A 24,372-nucleotide genomic window follows, 5' to 3' on the forward strand; every position below is an offset into this window, starting at 1 on the left:
TACTTATATTTTCATATATATATGTATATACACATTAGAATATATAATTCCAAATTTTGCAATTTTATAAGAGATATATATATATATGTAAAAGAAACAAAGGAAAAAGATCATACTATTATCTGTTAACTATCTGTTAACTGTGGGATGTGAAATTATGGCGGATTTTATGTTCTTTGAACATAGCTTTATTTTTTATCTTTTTCCAATATCAGGGGAAAAATGAATAAAAAAAGAAACTATAAAAAGAATGTGGAATTTTTGGAACTTTTGCAAAAGCCAAAATAAGTTTCAGAAGATTCAGTAATTCACTTAAAAAAAACACAACTAGCCGAAAACGGTTTGGCTCAGTGGATAGAGCGTTGGCCTGCGGACTGAAGGGTCCCAGGTTCGATTCTGGTCAAGGGCATGTACCTTGGTTGCGGGCACATCCCCAGTGGGGAGTGTGCAGAAGGCAGCTGGTCAATGTTTCTCTCTCATCGATGTTTCTAGCTCTCTATCTCTCTCCTTTCCTGTCTGTAAAAACTCAATAAAATATATTTAAAAAAAAAAAACACAACTAAAGATTTTTTCGATGTATAAAATGTTTTTTATATCCGCTCAAGCCGTCTGCATAATTCTTGTCACCAAGGCAGTTGTCAAGGCAAGTGTCATTCATAGCATTCTCCCATGTCTACAGAGCAGCTGAGTGGTCTCTGGATTCTCTCTGTAGCTGCACCTGTCTAAACATTGAGCCCAGGGTGACATTCATTCATTTATTCGGAAGCAGATCTGTAAACATTTTCTATGCTCCAATGGTTCTGAATGAGGGTCTCTTCTGTGTCCCTATTGCTAGTCCTTAACCGTAAAAATTCTTTTCCCACTGGTTCTTTTGGAAATTGGTTGAAATTCATGAAGACACCAGCATGTGTGTTATGGACGGAAGCTCAGACTCTCCATCAGGGAGGATGAGGAAACCTTGGACACAGGAGGCAGCTTGTTCTGGGGGAGCTGACTTGGCTGGATTTGGAGCCCCACCAATTCTGGCCTCCTGTCTTCAGTCCTCTGACTTCAGTTCTCTGCTTTCTAAAATGGGAGGCACATGGGGACCATTGTGGGATTAGAACAATACATGTAAAGTGCCTGAATTATGGAAGAAAACTAGGTTTTTTTAGTTCTTATTATGCAGATGTTTATTTAACAAAAAAATAATCCATTTTTCCCTTTTATCAACCATTTTGAGCACTGTGAGATTTTACACTGTCTGGCCAGGTGTCAGGCTGTGTTTAACATTTGTGTAGCTGGAGGTGACCGAGGCTCCAACTACCTCTGAAGTCTCTGCTTTTGTTTTTCCTGTGGCCTTCAGATCACCCTAAGAATTCCTTCTCAGATAGGGTTTGCTTCATGCAGTGCGATTACTTGGCATGCACTCATAGTTCAGAGGGCTGGAGTGTGTCCCACCCAGGGGCAATGGTAAGATTTCTGGGAGGAGGTGGGGAAGGCATGGTTTTCTTTACTAAAATGAGAGAAGAGACTGTGAAAGGTGAGATGGAAAAAAAATAATCACAGATGACTCCTCAGGCAGACCAAATTTGAAAAGAGCACCTAAAAGAAATGTGGAATTTCAAAATTAATTTTCTCAAATACTTTGTAAACACTTACGTACTCTTGAAAAGCATTTACCTACCCTGATTTCCAATGTTCTCAAATTTTCCATCAGGGAAGGTCTGTATGAATAGGAAGGAGAAGCAAAGCCTTCTGAGCTCTGGTAACTGTGGGAACAAATGAGGAGATTGAGGACAGGGAACTGCAGATGCCTCCTGTCCCCTCCTCTGCAGCCAGGACTCTCAGAGGGGAGAGGGGGACACACAGACACTGGGGTTCGAATTGGAGGGCTGAGGACTGCTCCCCTGGGATTATCGGGGCAGACTGGGAGCCCCCAGGAGGGATGCTGCATGTCCTCACTCTCTGGGTGAGTAGAACTCCAGAGGGAAGCCTGGAGTAGGACCCCAGGCAGGGACCCAGGCTAGCTACTCCCTGAGAGACAATAGGAGGTACAAAGACTCCGCCCCTGTTGCCATAAGAACAAAATAGCTCCGCCTCCCACCCCATATACACCAATGGGAAAGGCACTGGGTTCATTTAAAGACAGGATTCCCTTCATGAGGCTGAACTCAGATATTAAACTGGGCGAAATATTTTCTTTTGCTCCTCTCCTCTCGATCCTTTGGTGGGGGACTCAAGAGCAAATCCATTTAGAAACAAGTAAATAAGCTATATTTCTTCTGCACATTAAACATACTGAATATATTTGCAACTTTGAGCCGTACTTATCTTTATTCATGCAAAACTGTAACTATATCTGACATTTCTTCTTAAAGGTGTTTCTTCCTCACTACAATGTGCAAAGGAAATTTCTTATTATAAAAATAGTGCTGTGGTTTTAGCTGTTGTGTTTCTGTGAAATAAGCTGAGCTTCCTTTCACCAGACACTGAGCAAGTGTCTTGTGAAAATAGCATAAAGGCTCTTGTGAGGAGAGAGCCCTTCCTAGTACACTGGGGCCTTGACTTACAAGTGTCCCGACTAACGAGTTTTTTGAGATTCCAGCTGTCTCTTGGCTGATTTTTTGCATTGAGTTGACAGAGTAATTTGAGTTAAGGAGCGCCTTAACGAGCTCCTTAACGAGCTTGGTCTCAGAATGAATTAAACTCGTAAGTCAAGGCCCCACTGTATCTAGTGATTAAAGTAAAATCAGAATTTGCATGTATTTCTTAAACAGAAACCTTCAAAAGTCATTGCTGAATTCCCACTCAGCACTGGGGACTCTTTGGTCCTAGCACAGGCCTAGGCACCTTCTGAGAGGGAGATCCAGTACTGAAAAGGTCAGTTCTAGAAATGTCTGTAAAACATACATTTGGCAAATGAATGAAGAAAGAAGCAAAGAAACACTGACAGAGAAGATGTTCCCCTCTGCCGACTTAAAGTTTGCTTTCTAAAGGAGGTTTGAAGCTTCCTACTGTTTTTTCAGCTTCTTTGGATTTCTAAAAGGCAGGGCCTTTGAACTCTAATGGGAGAAAGAGAAGAAAGTGCTGGGCATTCAGAATCATGAGCAGTGGGAATATTGGGGAACCTCAGACCAGTCACTTCACCTCCCTGAACCAGTTTCAATCTGCAAAATAACTAATATGTGATTTTGTAAAGAATATTTTTATCTATTAAATCCACTAGTGTGACATTGGTCAACAAGAACATACAGGTTTTAGGTGTGGGTTCTATGTGACAGGATCTGTATATTGCACCTTGTGCCCAACTCAGGAAGCAACACCAGGCTGGTGAGCAGAAGATGAGGTGTAAAGGTGCATCATGGGTAAACTGGTCACCAGAGGCCAAAGGGCTGGCCTGCGAAGGACCAGGCACAGGAGCCACATCCTGGCGTGAACCTGGTCTGCAGTCAGAGCCCTCTCCTCCCCAAGGCAGGTCATAAAGCAGCTACTGCATTTCTGAACAAGAAATTGAGACACGGGTTTTGACCAAAAAATTAAGATATTTTGAAAATTCATGAATCTATGTGGGATGTCCTAAAGAGGATTAAGATATCATATGTATGTACATGTTAATGAATCAGGTTTATTACAAATATAAAATAAAGGAAATCAAAAAAGAGCTCTTTGCTCAGGAATTCATTCAGCAAGTGTGTGATGTCTACCTGGATCTCGGGGCGGGGCCTTCACAGGTCACCTTTCAGGTGCTGAGAGGGCCTGAGAGACAGACAGGTGAACAAGAACCAAGGCCACACTTTATTTCAGAAGACAGCAAGAGCCATGAAGAAAACAGACTTAGCTTATATGACTAGGGAGCCACAGGGACACAAAGGATTTCTATTGGTGCCCTGACCTATGACTTTAAACGCAGAGGTTCACAGGACAAAGTGCGGGGTCCCAGGTGCTGTGGGTCAAAACCTGAGGTGGTTCATCGGGTTGCCCTCCTCCCAGGAGGCCTCGGGGGGCCTGCTCATGGGGACGTGGCAGATTCCATTCCTTATGGCACAGTTCCCTTCTGTTCCCTGCCAAAGCCACTCCCAGCTTCCTGGGGCTCCCAAAAATCTTGGCCTTTGATCCCTTCCTCCAGCCTCAAAGCCAGCAACTCAAATGGGGTCCCTCCCTGGCTTCCTGCCCCTCCTTCCCAGCCAGTTTTCACTTTGAAGAACACCTGGTTACTGAGGGCCAGGACCTCGGGGGGAGACACACCTCCTGTGCTTTCTGTAGAGGACCTGGGGTGTGTTGGTGTCAATAATTGTTTATTCACTGATTTTTAACAACACCACCACCAGAAAACTTGAGAGGTTGGCCCACATGGCTGACCTGGCATGGTGGCTAGGTTACCTCTATGACCTGTCTTACCATTCTGACCTCTGTTAGTATTGTGACCTACTGCCAGGTGATATACCATAGGGCTAGATGGGGGCTCCCGAGCAGAGTGACTCCCCAGCAGGCTCAGGAAAGGGCTCCCCAACATATTTAAACTGAGACATGGCTGTTGAGACAGAGCTGGCCCCATGGAGACCTGGGAAGCCACCCCAAAAGGAGAGGCAGTGCCCCAGGGCAAGGACAGCCAGGCTGGATGGGAACAGCAGAGAGCGGGGGGCAGAGGGGGGGACATAGAGGGCCCTAGTGTGGGTTGAAAATGCTGTCACAGCAGGAAGGCTTTTAGGCACGAGAATAGGGGGATCTGATTTATATTTTTTAAAGATCACTCGGTGATTTGACATTTGAAATGATATTTGACATGTGTCCTGAGAGCCCGGGAGGATTTGGGCAGATGAAGACGGTGAGATGTGCTTCAGGTACAGAAAGTGGACACGGCCTGGAGGCAGGACAGATGAACACTGGGGACCAGAGCACATGCCTCTCAGAGCCTGTGAGTGATGGGACAGGGCAGGGAAGCAGAAGACCCTGCATGGAGGGGGCAGGGCAGGGGGAAGGGGTCCTTCCATGGAGAGGACAGGGTAGGGGAGGCAGTAAACCTCCATGGAGGGGGCAGGGCAGGGAGGACAGGGGACCCTCCATGGAGGGGAGAGGGGAGGGAGGAGAGGGGACCCTCCATGGAGGAGAGCGGGCAGGGAGGAGAGGGGACTCTCCATGGAGGGTACAGGTCAGGGAAAAAAGGGCACCCTCCATGAAGGGTGCAGGGCAGTGGGGACAGGGCACCCTCCTTTGAGGGAACATGCAGGGAGGAAAGGGACCCTCCATTGAGGGGACCGGCAGGGAGGAGAGGGGACCCTCCATGGAGGGGAGAAGGCAGGGAGGAGAGCAGACACTCCATGGAGGGGAGAAGGCAGGGAGGAGAGCAGACACTCCATGGAGGGGAGAAGGCAGGGAGGAGAGGGGACCCTCCATGGAGGGGACAGGCAGGGAGGAGTGGGACCCTCCATGGAGGGGTGGGCCGGGAGGAGAAGGGACTCTCCATGGAGGGTAGAGGGCAGGGAAAAAAGGTGACCCTCCATGAAGGGTGCAGGGTAGTGGGGACAGGGCACCCTCCTTTGAGGGAACATGCAGGGAGGAAAGGGACCCTCCATGGAGGGGTGGGCCTGGAGGAGAAGGGACTCTCCATGGAGGGTACAGGGCAAGGACAAAAGGGGACCCTCCATGGAGGGTGCAGGGCAATGGTGACAGGGAACCCTCCATGGAAGGGACAGTTATGGAGGAGATGGCACCCTCCATGGAGGAGAAGGGCAGGGAGGAGAGGGGACCCTCCATGGAGGGGAACGGCAGGGAAGAGATGGGACCCTCCATGGAGGGGGCAGGGTAGGGAGCAGATGGGACCCTCCATGGAGAGGAAGGGAAGGGAGGAGAGGGGACCCTCCATGGAGGGGAGAAGGCAGGGAGGAGAGGGGACCCTCCATGGGGGGGACAGCCAGGGAGGAGTGGGACCCTCCATGGAGGGGTGGGCCGGGAGGAGAAGGGACTCTCCATGGAGGGTACAAGGCAGGGACAAAAGGGGACCCTCCATGGAGGGTGCAGGGCAGTGGTTACAGGGAACCCTCCATGGAAGGGACAGTTATGGAGTAGATGGGACCCTTTATGGAGGGGAAGGGCAGGGAGGAAAGGGGACCCTCCATGGAGCGGAAGGGCAGGGAGGAGGGAGGAACCTTTATGGAGGGGGCAGGGAAGGGAGCAGATGGGACCCTCCATGGAGGGGCAGGACAGGGAGGAGATTGTACCCTCCATGGAGGGGGTAGGGTAGGGAGCAGAGGGGACCCTCCATGGAGGGGAAGGGCAGGGAGGAGAGTGGACCCTCCATGGAGGGGCAGGACAGAGAGGAGATTGTTCCCTCCATGGAGGGGGCAGGGTAGGGAGCAGAGGGGACCCTGAGTGGAGGGGAAGGGCAGGGAGGAGAGGGGACCCTCCATGGAGGGAGCAGTGTAGGGAGCAGATGGGACCCCCCATGGAGGGGAAGGGCAGGGAGGAGGTGGGATCCTTCATGGGAGGAAAGGGCAGGGAGGAGATGGGACCCTCCAAGGAGGGGGCAGGGTAGGGAGCAGAGGGGACCCTCCATGCATGGGAAGGGCAGGGAGGAGATGGGACCCTTCCTGGAGTGGACAAGGCAGGGAGGAGATGGGAACATCCATGGAGGAGACGGGTCACGGAGGAGAAGGTACCCTCCATGGAGGGGGGAGTGTAGGGTTATTGGAACCCTCCATGGAGGGGACAGGTAAGGAGGAGTCAGGACCCTCCACGGAGGCCACAGTTCAGGGAGGAGAAGGATCCCTCCGTGGAGGGTACAGGCCAGGGAGGAGAGGGCAGGGATGGGGACAGAGAACCCTACAGGGATGGGCTAGACAGGGAGGAGAGGGGACCCTCAATAAACGGGACAGATCAGGGAGGAGAAGGATACTTCCAGGGAGAGGAAGGGCAGGGAAGAGATGGGAACCTCCATGGAGGCGATGGGTCAAGAAGGAGAAGGTATCCTCCATGGAGGGGGGAGTGTAGGGGACAGGGAAGGGAGAAGAGGGGACCCTCAATTTTAGTGGCTCTGCGGGAAGGACAAGGGAACCTCCATGGAGTGGGAAGGGAGAGGAGGAGAGGGGACCCTCCATGGAGGGGGCAGGGCAGTGGGGAAGGGAAACAGGGAACCCCAAACAATGGGCTGGGCAGGGAGGAGAGGGGACACTGCATGAAGGAAGGAGGGCAGAGGAAGTGGGGACCCTCCGTGGAGGAGACAGGGCAGTGGGCAGGGAACCCTCCATTGAGGCTACAGGACAGGTGGGGCAGGGGACCCTCCATGGAGGGGTAGGGCAGGGAGGAGAGGGGACACTCCATTGAGGGAAGAAGACAGAGAGGAGAGGTGACCCTCCATGGAGTGGGCTGGGCAGGGAGGAGAAGGGACCCTCCATGGAGGGGAGACGACAGGGAGGAGAAGGGAACCTCCATGGAGGGAGAGAATAAAGAGTAGAGGGGACAATGCATGGAGGTTTCAAGTAAAGAGGAGAGGAGACCTACCATGGAGGTAACAGGGCAGGAAGGAGAGGACCCTCCATGGAAGGGAAGGATAGTGGGAATGGGAACTCTATGTGGAGGGGGAAGTGAAGGGGGTATAGGGAACAGGGAACTCTCCATTGATAGGGCAGGGCAGTGGGGACTGGGAACACGGGACCCTGTATGATTGGCCAGTCAGAGAGTAGAGGGGAATCTCCATGGAGGGGGGAGGGCAGGGAAAGTGGGGATCCTCCATGGAGTTGACTGGGCAGGGAGGAGAGGGGACACTCCAGGGAGAGGGCAGGGCAGTGGGGACAGGGAAACCTCCATGGAGGCTTCAGGACAGGTGAGGCAGGGAACCCTCCATGGATGGGGCATGGCAGGGGTGTAGAGAACCTCACTTTGAGGAGGATGGGCAGGGAGGATAAGGTTTCCTTCATGGAAGGGGCAGGGCAGGGTGACAGAGAACCTCACTTTGAGGGGGCAAGCAGTGGGGAAAGGGAACCCCAGTTTGAGGGAGAAGGGCAGGGAGGAGACAGAATCCTACATAGAGGGACAGGTCATGCAGGAGAGGGAACAGGCAACTCTCCATGGAGGGGAGAGGCTGGGGGGATAGAGAACCCTACTTTGAGACAGCAAGGATTTCAGCACAGGTCCTTAAATAGATGGCAGGGCAGGGGAGAGAGGACATCCTCCCGGGAGGTAGCAGGGCAGGGAGGACAAAGGACCCCACATAGTCTGAGCAGGATAGTGAGGTTAGGGCACCATCCATGGAGGGGCCAGGGAAGGGAGGACAGGGGAGTAGAGACAGGTAACAGGGGAAACACACCCCTCCATGGAGAGTCCCCTGTTCCCCCATGGTGGGGCCCTTGTTCCCCAGCCCTGCCCCTTCACAGCATTCCCTGTCCTCCCTGTCCATTGGTCCCTCCCCTGGTCCCCTGCCCCCACTGCCCTGCCTTCCCATGGAGGGGCTGCTGTCTCCCCTGCTCTGACCACTCTGTGGTTGGTCACCTTATCCCTCTGCCTTTTCCTTCCATGCCAGGGTCTTCTGTTTCCCTGCCCTGACCCCTCACTCACAGGCATCTGAGGGGCATATGCTCTGGCCTCTCCAGTGTTCATCTCTCCTGCCTTTAGGCTGAGTGTCCACTCTCTGTACCTGAAGTACATTCTCACCTTCTTCATCTGTCTAAATCCTACCTGTGCTCTCAAGACACATCTCAAATATCATTTCAAATGTCAAATCACAAACAGGGGAAGGGGGGTGGGGGTGGGAGGTTAGGGGTGGGAAGTGGGGGATGGGAGTGGGGGGTTGGGGATGGGGAGTTGGGGGGTGGGGGATGGGAGGTGGGGGTGGGGGGAGGGGAGTGGGGGCTAGGGGGTGTGGACTGGGGAATGGGGGGTCAAGAATCAGGGGGGTGGTGTGGGGTGTGAGGTGTGGGTTGTGGGGTGTGGGTAGGGGTGTGGGTAAGAGTGTGAGGTGGGGGTGAGCGGTAGTGGTGGGGGATGGGAGCTGGCAGGTGGGTGGTATGGGGTCGCAGGAGGGGGCTGTGGGTTGGGGGTGTGGTGAGTCCGGTGGGGGCTGGGTGTGGTTGTCGGGTGGCAGGTGGTGGTGGCCTGTGGGGAGTAGGGGGTAGGGTTGGTGGGTGACAGGTGGGGGAGGGAGAAGAGGGAATAGGGGGGATAAATGGTGATGGAAGGAGACTTGACTTGAAGGCAGTGAACACACAATGCAATCTACTGATGATGCAATATAGAATTGCACACCTGACCTATGCAATTTCATTAATGAATGTCACCCAAATACGGTTGATTAAAAGTAAATGAAAGGTGGGTCTTTTGAGGTTGATTAGGTTATGAGGGTGGAGCCCTCATGAATACGATTAATACCCTTTTCAAAGATATCCCATGCTAGACTTATCAGGAGATGACTTTATATGTTATATAAATGTCTAACCACTATTTTGTACACTTGAAACTAATATTGAATGTCATCCCTAATTGAAAATAAATTAAAGTAGTAAAACAATTTTGAATAAAAATGAAAATGCGAATCAGAGTGATCTTTAAAAAATGTAAGTCAGATAATTACACTCTGTGCCTAAAAGCCTTAAGCGCTCCAACAGTGGTCAGCTCTCCAGACAGCATCATGCCTGTGAGGGTGTTACACTCCTGGGAGAGGAATGCCCTGTTTTCTTCCTCCAGGAGCTCCCTTCATGGCTCTGGTGATGGGTGGCACTGGTGCAGGGCAGAACTGTGCTTCCTTGAGAGTGAGCTAAGCATCACTTTGGCTGCTTGCTTGTTGTGTGGGAGCCAACACGGAAAAAATAAATTTAAGCCTTAAAGGTTCTCACAGCATTTCAACCCACCAAATGGACCTCTATCCTCCCTTCCCTACACTCCAGCCAGCCTGGCTCACCCAGCCTTGAGGAAAGAAGGCAGGGACGGTGCTGCCCAGGAGGCCAGTGAGCATGCATGGGGTCAGAAGTCTGGAGAGAGCTCCAGTTCCCTTAGGACAGAAATGGAGGGATGAATCTGCTGAAATCAGCCACCCATAAGGGGACTCAACTTTTCACTACATGATGACTGCATTACACCTGCATGATCCCACCATGCTCTTGCTCCCCTGTGGCATCCCAGGGGACCCATGGATCATCTACAACAGAAAGCAGCTCTCTGGCCTTTGAGAATCCACAGACCCTCTGCAAAGCCCTTAAGCTCACACGGCTGATCTCAGACTACAGATTCCAGACATCTTCAATCCTGGGAAGCAGCCTCTTTTGACTTTTTCATTCTCCTCCTACAAACAATGCCAGGTCTTTGTCTTCTGTACACTGCTCAAAGATGTGTGAGGACCCAGCGGGTGGCAGCTGGACCTGATATCCCCTGGGACATTTGCTGAGTGGCCTCAGACCCAACACTGACACTGAGCTTGAACCTGCATCCATCTGGTGAACACCACTCACCTCTCTACCTGGGGACTCCCTGAGAACCCACCTCATGCAACTTGAGTGCTTCCAGAGACTCTTTCATTAGCGGAGAATAACAGGCACTCGGCAGATGGAGGCAGACAGGGAGGCAGAACATGGTGTGCTCTGGGACTTTTGCTGACCTGTCCCCGGGATCAGTGCTAGTAAAAACCAGCTTTGGTGCCCTGCTTGGGCCTTCCTGTGCTTACTGGGCCTCAGGAGAGCCTGTCACAAATTGTGAATTGCTTTGTAGATGCAAATAGATTGCCCTGGGCCAGTCACATCAAGCATCTGACATTGTTCAGCACCAGAGTTGCTCCCAGGAAGCCACGGGACCTACAAGCCCAGTGGCCAGCTTCAGAGCACATCAGAGAAGGATACAATTAGCCTCAGAAGTGGCAGATCCAAAGAGAGATCTAGGCAGGCACCAGACCCTGCTGAGATGAATTGCACTCCACGTGGTCAACACCTGTCAGCAGCTTATACACTATACTATAGGCAGGGTACACTGTGGTCGCAGCCAACTAGCCTGAGCATCGACTTAGTACATGCATGGGCCAACAGCCATCAAGAATCAACTGCCACAGGAAGGTTCACATAACACACACGGGACATCCCTGGAGCACTCAACTCAGATGATCAAGAAGAAATTGCCACTGGGTTCCACAGGACTCCTACTACACGAAGCCACACTACCAAGACCTGGATTTTAATACAAAGAAACAAACACACAGAGGCAGCCAAAATGCTAGGAAACATGCCCCAAATTTAAGAACAGGGGACACATCCAGAAAAAATGCTAAACAAAGTGAGGCAAGCAATATTCCAGATGCTGCATATATATATACATAAAATGGTTGTACGGATGTTAATTGAAGTTAGGTGAAGAATGGATGAAATCAGTAGGAACTTGAAAACTGATAGTAGGCATGAAAATGTATATTTAAGCCATATAAAAGATCCAGTCAGAAATAAAGAGTAAAATCTTTGAAATGAAGAATACACTAGAGAAAATAAATAATTTGATTAAGGAGAGAATCAAATTAGTGATTTGGAAGACAAGGTCACAGAAGACAAAACAGCAAAAAGAAAAAAGAACATTTAAAAATGAGGACTGTTTAGGGGACTTTTGGGACAACATGAAACATTAACAACGTCCACATTATAGGAGTACAAGGAGAAAAGAAAGATTAAGGGACTACACCATATTAAAAGAAATAATGACCGAACAGTTCCCTAACCTGGTGAAGGAAGAGACACACAAGTCAAGGAAGCACAGAGTCCCAAACAAGATGAACTCAAAAAGGCTTGACACCAGGACACATCATCATTAAAATGACAAAGATTAAAGACAGGACATCTTAAAAGCAACAAAAGAAAGACGGTCAGTTACCTACAAAGGAGCTCCCGTAAGATTGTCAGCTTATTTCTCTACAGAAACATACCAGGCCAGTAGGGATTGGCACAAACTATTCAAAATAATGACAAGCTAGGACCTTAAACCAAGACTACTTTACCAAGCAAGGCTCTCATTTAAAATTGATGGAGAAATAAAGAGCTTCCTAGACACGAAACAGTAAAATAAGTGTGTTACCACCAAACCATTAGTATAAGAACTATCAAGAAGGAATAAAAGGGAAACAGAGTTAAAAGAATAAAACATATCTACGAATAATCACTTTAAATGTAAGTGGCTTGACTGCTGCAATTAAAAGACATGGTAGCTGAATTGATAAGAAATCAAGAACCATATATATGCAGTCAACAAGAGACCTATCTCAGAATGAAAGATATACAGACAAAAAGCAAGGGGATGGCAAAAGGCATTTCATGCAAATACAAATGAAAAATAAGCCCGGGAGGTAAACCTATATAGCTGACAAAACAGACTTTAAAACAAAGGCTATATTGAGCAATAAGAATGGACACCACAGAATGATAAAGAGAGCAATCCAACAAGAGGATATAACCCTTGCAAACATGTATTTCCTCAACATAAGAGCAAGTAAATGTGTAAATCAAATCCTGATGTACATAAATGGAGACTTCAACAATAATACAGACGTAGTAGGGGATTTTAACATCCCATTGGAATCAATGGCTGGATCTTCCGCACAGAAAATCAAGAAGCAAAGAGTGGCCTGGTGCTGGACTCTGCAGCAGCAGCAGGAGCACATACACTAAAGCTGGAATGATACAGATGAGATTAGGCTGGCCCCTGCGCAAGGGTGACACTGAAATCAGTGAAGTGTTCCCTTCCCCCTAGCGTGGGACATGCTCTCCTGGCTCCCCTAGGCTCCCCTGACTCCCCTGGGCTGGGGCCCCTGCGGGTGGGGGTGGAGGGAGACGGGCGGGGGCTGGGGGGGGAGGGAGACGGGTGGGGGCTGGGGGGGGAGGGAGAGGTGGGGGGGAGACTTGGGCCCTGACCACCTCCTGGGTTGGGGCCCCTGTGGGTGGGGGCTGAGGGAGAGGGGCGGAGGCTGGGGGGGGAGGGAGAGGGGTCGGGGCTGGGGGGGGGGAGGGAGAGGTGGGGGGGAGACTTGGGCACCTTCTCACCCTTGCGCAGGGCGGCCTCATACCTAGTCTTTAAATAAAAAAAAAAGATGAGTGGCCTGAAATAACACAATAGATCAAATGGATTTAATTGGTATCTTCAGAGCATTTCACCCTGAAGCAGTAGAATATACTTTCTTTTTAAGTGGACATTCAACATTATCTGGATAGACCACATGTTAGGGCACAAAAACAGTCTCTGTAAATTTAAGAAGATTGAAATCATATCAAGAATCTTTTCTGGTCATAACTGTATAAAACTAGAAGTCAATGAGAAAAAACTGATATACAAGTGATCTATTACTGAATTGTACACACCTAAAACCACCCTGCCCCAATAAATTTATTAACAGAGAAATAAAAACAATGACAAGCAAAAATAAATAAATAAATAAATAAAAATTTGGGGATACATGGTGGTGAGAATTGCATGTCAATATACTTGATGTATACTTAAATGTGGTTAAAACTCTAAATCTTATATTTATTTTACCACAATAAAAATTAGTAATTATAGGATTAAAAAGAAAACAGAAAAAGAAAAAGAAAAACCTGTAAAACACAGAAAGTCTTGGAGGCTAATTAACATGTTACTGAACAATGAATAGATAACAATGAGATCAAGGAAATAATGAAATAATACCTTGAAACACATGGAAATGAGAGCACAACAATCCTCACTCTATGGAGCACAGCATAAGCAGTCCTAAGAGGAAATTCCTAACATCACAGGTCTACCTCAAGAAACAAGAAAAATCTGAAATACATCATCTAACTTGACACTTAGAGGAACTAGTGCAAAAGAAAAACAAAGACACCATTAAGTGAGAAGAATAAAGAAAATAATAAAGATCAGAGCAGAAATAAACAAAGCAGCAAAAAACAAATGCAGGTGCTGGACTGGATGGTTTCACAGTGCATTTCATCAAACACTCAGAGAAGAACTAGCACCTGTTCTCCTCAAACTCATCCAAAACACTCAAGACAAGGGAAGACTCCCAAGCTCATTTTATGAGTTCAGCATTCTCCTAATCCCAAACCAGAATAAGACTTTACAAAGAAAAAAATTATAGGCCAATAGCCCTGATGAATATAGATGCTAAAATCCTCAACAAAATATTGGCAAACTGGATCCAGTAATACATTAAAAAGATTACACACCATAATGAAGTGGGATTTATTCCAGGGATGCAAGCTTTGTACAGTATCTACACATAAAAAACATGATACATCGTAAACAAAATAAATGAAAATCACATGGTTATAACAATAGATGCAGAAAGAGCATCAAAACACAACACCTATTCATTGTAACAACTCTCAGCGAAATGTGAATAGAGGGAATTCACCTGAACATAATAAAGATTATGAAGAAGAAAGAAAGAAAAAAAGAAAGAAAAAGAAAGAAGAAAGTGAAAGAAAGGAACGGAAGACAGGAAGAAGTTGAAGAAGATACAAATAAATAAAAGCATATATGGTGTTCAAAGATAGGAAGAATTAACAACATTCAAATGTCCAGTGACGTATTTCAGAGAGCTACAACAAATATCACAAAAATTTATACGGAAATACAAAAAAAAAAACACAAAACAACAACAAAAAAACCCAACACACACACACACACACACACACACACACACACACACAAAAAAAAAACAACAAAATAAAACCAAACCAATAGCCAGAGTAATCTTGAGAAAGAAGAATAAACTGGGAGGAATCATGCTACCTGATAACAAACTATACTATGAGGCCATAGTAATAAATATAGTATGGTACTGGCATAAAACACACATAAAGATCATTGGAACAGAATAAAAAGTCCAGAAATAAACCCATACATTTATGGTCAATTAATATTTGACAAAGGACACAAGACTATACAATGTGGTAAAGATAGTCCACTCAATAAATGCTATTGGGAAAATTGGACACATAAGTAGAAAAATAAATGAATGCAGACTACCTTCTTACACCATATTGAAGAAAAAATGCAGAATGGATTAAGACTTGAAAGTGAGATTTGAAACCGTAAAAATTCTAGAAGAAAATAAAGGCAATAAGTTTTCATGGAAATATTTTTTATTCTGATATATCTATTTGGGCAACAGAAACAAAAGAAAAACTCAACAAATGGGACTACATCAATCTAAAAAGTTGTTGCACAGCAAAGGAAACCATCAACAAAATGAAAAGACAACCCACTGAATGGGAGAACATATTTGCCACTGATACATCTGATAAGGGTTTAATATCCAAAATTTATGAAGAACTTAAGAAACTCAACATCATAAGAAAATTAAACAATCCAATTTAAAAATGAGCAAAGAACCTAAACAGACACTTCTCCAGCGAGGATCTGCAGATGATTATTACACAAATAAAAAGATGCTGAGCATCACTAATCATTACAGAAATGGAAATTAAAATCATAGCGAGGTATCACCTCACCTCTGTCAGAATGGCTATCATCAATAAATCAATAAACATCAAGTGCTGGTGAATATGTGGAGAAAAGAGAACTCTCGTGTATTCTTGGTGGGAATGCAGATTGGTGCAACCACTGTGGAAAGCAGTATGAAGTTCCCTCAAAAATTAAAAATGGAACTGCTTTATAACCTAACATTTCCATTTCTGAGAATATCTCTGCAGAAACCTGAAACACTGATCGGAAAGGATATATGCCATGCTATGTTCACGGCAGCATTATTGACAATCGCGAAGATTTCATAGCAGCCCAAGTGCCCAGCAGCAGATAAATGGAGAAAACGCTATGGTACATTAACACAATGGAATACTACTCACCTACACACACACAATAGAAAATGAAGAAAATCTTACCTTTTGCAACAGCATGGATGGAGCCGGTGAGTATTATGCTAAGTGAAGTGAAGTAAGCCAGTCAGAGAAATACAGGTTCCTTATGGTTTCACTTACATGTGGAATCTAATGAACAAAATAAACTACAATCAAAATAGAAAAAGGCTCATAGATACAGAAAACTGACTGAATACTGTCAGAGGGGAGGAGGTTGGGGGACTAGGGGAAAAGTGAAGGGATTAAGCAAAGAAAAGACCTATAGACACAGACAACAGTTTGGTGATTATCAGAGAGAGAGGGGTGTGTGTAGAAGAGGGTTTAGAAAGGATAAATTGTGATTGAAGGAGACCTGACTTGGGTCGGGGGGAGGGCGGTGAGACACATAATTCAACATACAGATGATGTATTACAGAACTGTATACCTGAAAGCTACCTGATTTCATTTCCAATCTCACCCCAATATATTCAATTTAGAAAAAGAGGCCATTGTGGCACATGCTACAACCTGGATGGACCCTGAAGACATGATGCTCAATGAAATAAGCCAGTCACAAAAGGACAAATAGTGTGTGATTCCACTCACATGAAGTCCCTAGAGGCCTCAGAGTCATAGAGGTAAGATGGAGGGTACCAGTAATGGGGGAATGGATGCAGAGTTGTTGTTTAGTGGGGACAGAGCTTCAGTTGGAGAAGAGGAGAACAGTGATAGAGCTGATGGTGGTGAGGGCAGCACAACAATATGAATGTTAAGTTGTGTTAAGGACCACTTAAGACCACTGGATTAAATAGTTTAAATGGTAAATTTCATTTTGTATATATTACTGTGATAATAATATACCAAAAAAAAAAAAAAATAGAAGGCACTGTCCTGGGTGTGGGAGAATCGGGTAGAGCTGTTTTCTATGGGCCCTACATGGGTAGGTGGGTCACTGTCAATATCCTGGCTGTGAGATTTTTATAAGATATTATTGAGGGAAACCGGGTCAGATTACATGGGCTACCTCTGCATTATCTCTTATAAATAATGGGAATCTACAATTATAATTTTAAAAGGTTAAAAAATAAAAGGGGCGACAACCAGATTTGGTTGTCTTGCCCCAGAGAATCTGGTCCAGCAGTTCCCGTTGGGGTCAGGGCTGAGTATAAGGAATTGGCCACAGGAACTGGTGGTCAGTGGGATTGAGGGCCACCATCCAGACCAGTGACCTACACAGCTAAGTTCTCATCCCATCATGAAGCTTCCACAGCTTTTAATACAGCTGCTGTGTCTCAGCCACCTCTAATGCGATCACTTGGGGGAACAGCTCCTTCACTGTACCACCTGGTTTCTTAAAGGAGCTTCAAACCTTTTAACAATCTCACCAAACACAACACCGGCAGCACAATCCTCCCACAGTGACCCTCTGCTTCATTAAACCACATCCACCAAGTGACAAGTCTGGGCCTTTTGTGCCATTCCAGGAATGCTGGGCCAGGGTCTCCTCCACAGAGCAGATTCACTTCTCGGTGGCTTGGTTGGGACCAGGGTCACCCCAGGGGTGACACTTACCAAGGACAAGGATGAAGGAAGGCAGCATTGTCGTTGGAAGCACGTGCCTTTTAATCATCTGCAGATCTCAACTGTAGGAAAGATACCTATGCTCTGTTAAAGGTCAGGAAAGAAAAATAATTTTTTTCTTTGTACTCAACAGAGTTGTGCTCAAAATTAAGGTAAAAATAATACCGTCTTCATATGCTCTCTCCTTCCATAGATGGCTCCAATTTTCCTGTCAATTTGAATGCAAGGTGGAAGAAGTAATGCTGGTGGATGAAATCAACACATCCCTATTTTAAGGGGTGAAACGTAGATGAGAGACGGCATGTCACTCATTAAGGTTTCATACTTTACTCTGTGGTCAAGTAGGGAGTTTGTAATTGTCCATCCAAACCTATATCATTAGGGTAATAATGTAGGGCTGTCATGAAGGCCTTTTCAGTGTCTGTACCCCATAAAATCTTGCTCTTTTTGGTTCATGATGTGGGCCAGGGAGCCACCAAAGCTCTCCACACAGTGACTGAGGGCTCCAGGGCTGCCCTGGCTTGTGGATTCAGCTGACAATGAGCACAGCCCCATGGTGTAGAGGTGGGACAGCGGAGTGTTGTCAGGATGGCCTGGGAGCAGCCACTCATGGCTGTCCTCGCATCAGGCCAGACCTGACTCACATGGTGTGAGGGGCTCAGAAATGCAGAACAGCACAAACTCCTTGCTACTTGGCACATAGGACAGCTCACTCACCCTCTTGTTCCTTCACCTGTGCAGCCAGCCAACTCAGTCACCTTCAGGGAGAACATCCAGAAAGAATAATAAAATAAAAGTACCGCATGCCAATGCACCTAGCCCTTCAAAGTACTAAGAGTTAAAAAAAACTCACTGTCCATGCATTTCTACAGAAAGGCTACTTGCTGTCCAGACCCATACTCTTGCTCTTTTTTTTTCTTCTCCAAAGAAGAAAACACATCATTCTGGAGCCACCGAGATGGAGCAGACCAATGGCCAGCTGTCCACCCAATGATGACAACCGTGGTCTCAGAGAGAATACTATCTGCGGACTCCAGAGAGAGCAGCAGTGGGCTGAGTGGGGAGAGAATTGAGAACTTGACCTGTGACCAGCACGGTGGTGAGCTGATTTGTCTTGAAGACAGTGAGTCTTAGCACTGCTCTGTGAGCAGGACGGGAATGACTCAGAGAGGACTGGATCAGGGTACTGTGGGAGCCAGAGTGGACCCTTGGAACCTTCCCCCTTCTCTTCTGGCCGGGCTCTAACGCCATGGCCTGGGTATAAATCCCTCAAATGCTGAGGAAAAAGCCATCTCTGGTGAGGACCTGAGAAAATGGGGCCCTGGACTCCAAAGTATTGGGGCGACTCCTGATTATTTTTCTTCTTTTTCTCTTGCCAGTTTTCCCTGAAAACCATCCTGTTATATGAAGCTTCCACACAGCTCATGGGTGGAGAGGAGTGTAAGGTTCTGAGAGAGAGAACCAGAGCATCTAGCAGAAGGACCAGTAAGGCAGCTGAAATCCAGGGAGAGAGGAGCTGTGGGTGAGCTGGACCCGCACAGAGCACACCCTGGAGGCAGCATAGGCTCTGCGAATGCTGACGCTGAGTTCACCCCCTGAGCTGCTGAGACACAAGTGATTCTGAACTTCATATGCTCCACAGCCTTACACAGGGGGCTCTCACCTCTGCCACTCCATGGTGGGAAGACAGACTGTGGAGCCCCGTCCAGCAGGGCCAGCACATCCATCACCAGTCTCATGTGAAGTCTGGAAGGAGAAAGGTTCTGCATGTGAACAGGCACAGGGGTCAAATGCAAGAGGTCAGGGCAGTAGAGCCCCAGCCTGCAGACCCACCACACCCTGCACTTTAGTTCCAAGTACAAGCTCTTTTTTGCAATAGTAACAATTGTAGGTTTGACTTGAAAGAAAAAAATAACTCAAATTACATTAGAGATTTCAATTTTGGTTTGTCACATCTTCAATAGACGTTAGCTGAACCCAATGTGGTAATCATTTCACAATGTAGGTAAATCAAACCATCGTTCTCTCTGCCTTAAACGTATACAGTGGTGTATATTGATTATTTCTCAATAAAGCTGGGAAAAATAAACAGTGCCTTAATCAATGGGAAAAAAGTGGTTATAGATGCAGTGGAATGAATACCCCATAACTAAGAGAAAACAAATCAGGATATACACATAACAAATAGTATCATCTTGCCCTGGAGGCGTGCTCAGTGGTTGAGCCTTGATCTATGAACCAGGAGGTCATACATGGAGTCCCTGCCAGAGTACATGCCCTGGTTTTGGGCTCCATCCTTAGTAGGGGGCATGTAGGATGCAACTGATGAATGATTCGTTCTCATCATTCATGTTACTACCTCTCTCTCCCTCTCCTTTCCTGTCTGAAGCCAATACAACATATATTAATATAAATGAGTTAATAGTATCACCTCAAAAAGGTATCTGGATATATAAATGTACGGAAGACAAAAGGAAATACTTTGAAATGTTGACAGTAGTTAACCTTGTATAGTGGAAAGAAGTGATTTCTTTTACTTTATACTATTCTTTTGAAGTTTGTAATAATAATCCTATATTATTTTGATAATGAGAAAAAATCTTCTAAAAAACATTTAAGTAACTTTTTTTGGTGTAAAATGCATTTTGCATCCATGTTCAGTGACCATCCACTTATCTTTGAGAAGCTTAAAAAGTGCTTTGGGTTGTGAAATATCCTTTAAAATGCATTCTTGCACTCCAACAGCTCCCGAATGAGAACACTGGGCTTTGGAGATGCTGGGTCTGCTTGGAAAAAATAATGGGCAGGGGGTGGAGGCGCGGCAGGGGATGGTGCGGGTCAGCAACCCTGAAGAGTGGCTCATAGGCAGGATGCCTCAGGGTCCACAGCTCAGGCTGTATTTGAAGAATTCCTCATTGGAAGGCTGATAGCTACAGTAAAGTTTCAGATTTGATAAATTTCAGACATGAGCCACAGTAATATTTTTTAAAACGGTTTTTGCCATTCTTATTGCAAAATCTATATATATAAAAGGCGAATGTGCTAAGGATTAGACCACCTGACCACTCACTATGAAGAGCACTGACCACCAGGGGCAGACGTTCAATACTGGAGCTGCCGTGACCTGAACTGGCCATTTACAGAGGAAGGACCCTGCGCTCGAGAGTCCACAAGCAACACTCCGCTTTTCCCAAGGGGGACACAGGCCCCGCCACAAACCCATGGCACAAAGCCCACAGGCCAGCCCAACACAGAAATGGTGGCTGTGGGCACCAGGTAATGATGTCACATAGTAATAACAGGCTTCCTCTCCCTAGCGACTAGCCTCCTTGGAGTCTCTTCACCCACTTGCTTTATAGCCAGGTGCAAACATTTTACACTTTCACCAAATATCTTTGAAGTGTTTTTCATGTGCCTCATCTCATTTGATCCTCACTAAAGTCCTAGAATAGGTAGAGAGGAGACTCGGTAGAATCCTGTTTTCATTTCATTAGCCAGAAAATGGAGATTTGGAATGTTTTAAAAATTGACCCAACTGAAAAGAAGCAAGAAATGGTAGAACCTGAACATGACTTCAGGTTTTCTCACTGCACAGAATAGAGTCAAACAGTGCTATAGTTAAATATTTCTCCCTTTGTTATCCCTGCATGATCCATAATAATAATCTGCTTTCATATTGGTATTTACTGCTGTTTTGCTGTCAATATCCTGAAAAAAAAATTGGGGCACTTCACTAGGCTGGAAAAAGTTTAGCTAAATCAGAAAGTTTTGATATATATATATATATATATATATATATATATATATATATATATCTCACTGGCACCAGTTGCATGTGTTTCCAGCTGTCATTGTTGATTGTGAATTTGGTATACACTTCTATTATTGAGAAAGGGCAAATAGTGATCTTACATTATTTCTTCTAATTAATCTCCTTTCAATGTGCATGAATTCATGCACCAGGACTCTAGTAATTAAATAATACTATCAAGACTCCTAAGAGAAACATATGTATACAGAAAAGATTTTTAAAGGATTCAGATCTCCTAAGTCACAGCTCTATGGTGCTAACCTCAACTGGGTCTACAGAGGCTGACAGGAAAAATAGAATGAGCACTTGCCCTGGGTTCTCATTTGATCTCTGCTAGTAATAGCTTGTGGTCTTGGGGATTTCATTTACCCTTTTTGGGTCTCCTAGCTACATCTATAGGATGAGGGTAAAATTAGACCTCTTAAATAAGTTTTCTACAAACGCTTCAAAAAATAATTGTAGGTTCAGATTTCTACAATCTTCCTAAATAATTCAGCAATTATAAACTTTTCCTTGGTTTAAACTTTGTGGTACAAAACTTCACAAAAATGTAAACACAGTTTTATACTACTACTCATTTCAAAAATATACAATCTCTATAAAACTTACCCTATAACATTTTGGTAGATACTATGAAACATTTCTTAGTAACTGTCCTATAACCCAAACTAGTAAATTTAGCATTATTTTCTTAAAACATAATTGCATATTCTTTGTATTGGTGTGAATAGGCTCAGAAAATACAGATGTGTTGAGTACTATATGTCACTTTTATTAAAATTCAACAAGTAACTTCCCAGGTATGGAAAACTTCAGCTGAAGCCACTTTTTGGGGTGTAAAAATCAACTCTTGTAAACATCAAATTAAAAGGTGGCTGTATCTTCTGCCTTAAACGTTAAAAAAACATAAGAGTTGTTCTTTAACTCACTCAAATGGTTTGTGAAGCTGAAATACTTCCGTGTAGGGTCTGCCCCATCCTGACATTAGCTTAGTGCACGGACTGAGAGCCACATGTCACCTATTCTGTCCAGTGAGGAAGGGAGCTGTGTGTGAATCATTCCTGCCACTAAGCCCCTTGGACAGCCAGCTGCTAGGCAGCAAGGATGCCAGCCTCAGCTCACAGGTGGGAGAAGAGCTGCCATCTCTCTCAGAACACTTCCAAACTCAGCCTGAGAAGGACAGGCCCTACCAGCCAAGACCCAGTCAGGCCACTGCTGGGCTTTAAGGAAAGACTGACCATTGTCTCTACCTCTTATTTCTTCTGAGACCAAACCAACCTACCTCCCCACCAACCAACTAACCAACCAGCCAACCAGCCAACCACAATGTAATTATCATCCTTGCACTGAAGCCACTGCTGAATAAACACCAAGTTGTTAATGGGCTCACGTGTTGACTTCCCTCCAAGACACATATCCCCAGGCCTGGAATAAGCTCTGCCCCTTCCCATTCCCTTCCCTCAGCTCGCCTCTCCACCCTCTCCCGCTCACAACCCCCCACCCCCACCACCACACACACACATACACACACACATACACACACAAACACACACACACACACACCATATTTGACCAGGTACTTAATTTTCTGGAGACTACAGATCTGTCTTTTCCCCTGGCTTGAGTCACAAGCCCTGGAGAAGCAGGACCCCTCACTGCCTGGCTTAGTAGACAGGGGGCCCTGCTGGGGTCTGGCTGGAACTGTGTCCCCAGGTGCGTCCCATCAGCTCAGCAGCCACCCCTCCTCCAGGTCCAGGGAGCACATGCAACCTGCCCCAGAATGACAGGGGACCAGCCCAGCTCAGGGAAGGAGCCCACACGGGGGCTCTTGGTCTCTCACTGGGGCTCTTGGTCCCAGGTGGCGACCTGATGGAGCCTCTCCACTCTCCTGCTTTCTCCCAGGACCCTGGGGCTCTCCAAGTCCCACCCTTCGGGAAAGTGACTCCTTGGCTGCCCCCACAGAGCAAGGCCCAGGGAAACCCCAATCCTCCAAGCGTTTTAAATACCTGACAAACCCAAGTTCACCCTTGGAATGAGCCCTTCCCACCCACAACAGCCACTACCACATGGGACACTCCAAGTCCCAGCACCTGGGAGGTGCCAGATCGGCTGTAACCCGCACACAGTTGCGTGGAGGCGGGGGTGAGGGGGTGGGGGGTGGGGGGTGGAGGGTGGGAGGGGGGGGTCGACTAGGCTTTTAGGCGAAGTCGCTGGGCAGGTGAGCAGGAGGGCACTCACCTTGGTGACATTGAGGAAGGTGGTCTGGCCCATTGCTGCCCCTCACCAGCTTCCGCTCCAGCTCCTCCCTCAGATGAGCAAGTGGATCTTGCCCACATGCGGCAGAGGAGCGCCTGCAGGATGGTGGCCTGGACTCCAGGCAGATGCGCTTGGTCTGGCAGCGGGGGCGGCTCCACACCAGCTGGGCTCGGCCTCCAACGGCTCCTCCGCCCGCGGGACCCTGGCGGACCCGGATGAGGCCGCAGCGCGAGCCAGGAAGCCCAGCGGGTCCTGTGACTCGCGGTCCCCAGGCTTGTTCCCCTCACCCACGTGAGAGCCTTTGGCCACATCTGCCAGGCGCGTTTGCTGCTGCTACCCCACCTGGTGGCGCCTCTGAGCAGTACCAGGAGGCCACCCTGGGCTCCTTCCTGCCATCCTCCTGTGCTCAGGAGTCTGGGTTAGTTCCTCCACCCAGCATTGCCTACTGACAGTCTGTCCCTGCAGAGTAACTTCAACACAGGACACTTCTGCATTCTGACCAAGTCACTGTCGAGGGCCAGAATTTTTCATTAGGTCACTGGTTTGCTCATCATCATGTAGAATATCTGAGCTTTTAATTTTTGACTTATTTTATTAAATGTTTTATATTAAAGAAGGAAATAATTTTTATAGATGTTATAAAGGAGGGTATGTCATTATATTATCTGCATACCAGGTGTCAGGATGTTATACTCAGTGGGTGAAATCTGGACTATTGCCTGTTTATATATGTCCCATGAGATAAGAATCATTTTTATTCACGTTTTAAAAGTTAGAAAACAATGAAAAGAATATTTTTGATACATAAACATAATATGAAATTAACATTTTGGTGTCCATAATTACTGTTTGGTGTCCATAATTACTGTTTCACTGGAAGGCAAACATGTACATTCATTTACACATCGTCTTTGGCTACTTGCATGTTACAATGGCAGAGTTGAGTAGCTATG

General features: G+C 46.7%; 1 long non-coding RNA gene across 2 annotated transcripts; it reads right to left on the reverse strand.

The window, feature by feature from the left end:
* Positions 1 to 1,151: 1,151 nt before the first annotated feature.
* On the reverse strand, positions 1,152 to 23,759 carry LOC308516382. Of its 2 annotated transcripts, none has more exons than XR_013995739.1 (7): positions 23,402 to 23,759; positions 19,016 to 19,098; positions 17,518 to 18,110; positions 17,344 to 17,414; positions 15,816 to 15,920; positions 1,667 to 1,751; positions 1,152 to 1,584 (listed from the first exon to the last, which is right to left on the reverse strand). It is a non-coding gene; the product is annotated as an uncharacterized lncRNA (long non-coding RNA). The 2 variants fall into 2 exon arrangements; XR_013995740.1 differs by having other exon boundaries at positions 1,153 to 1,584; positions 18,070 to 18,110; positions 23,402 to 23,712.
* Between the last annotated feature and the right edge of the window lie 613 nt (positions 23,760 to 24,372).

Source organism: Myotis nattereri (genome assembly GCF_964212035.1).
Source record: "Myotis nattereri genome assembly, chromosome: 3".
NCBI lineage: Eukaryota > Metazoa > Chordata > Mammalia > Chiroptera > Vespertilionidae > Myotis > Myotis nattereri.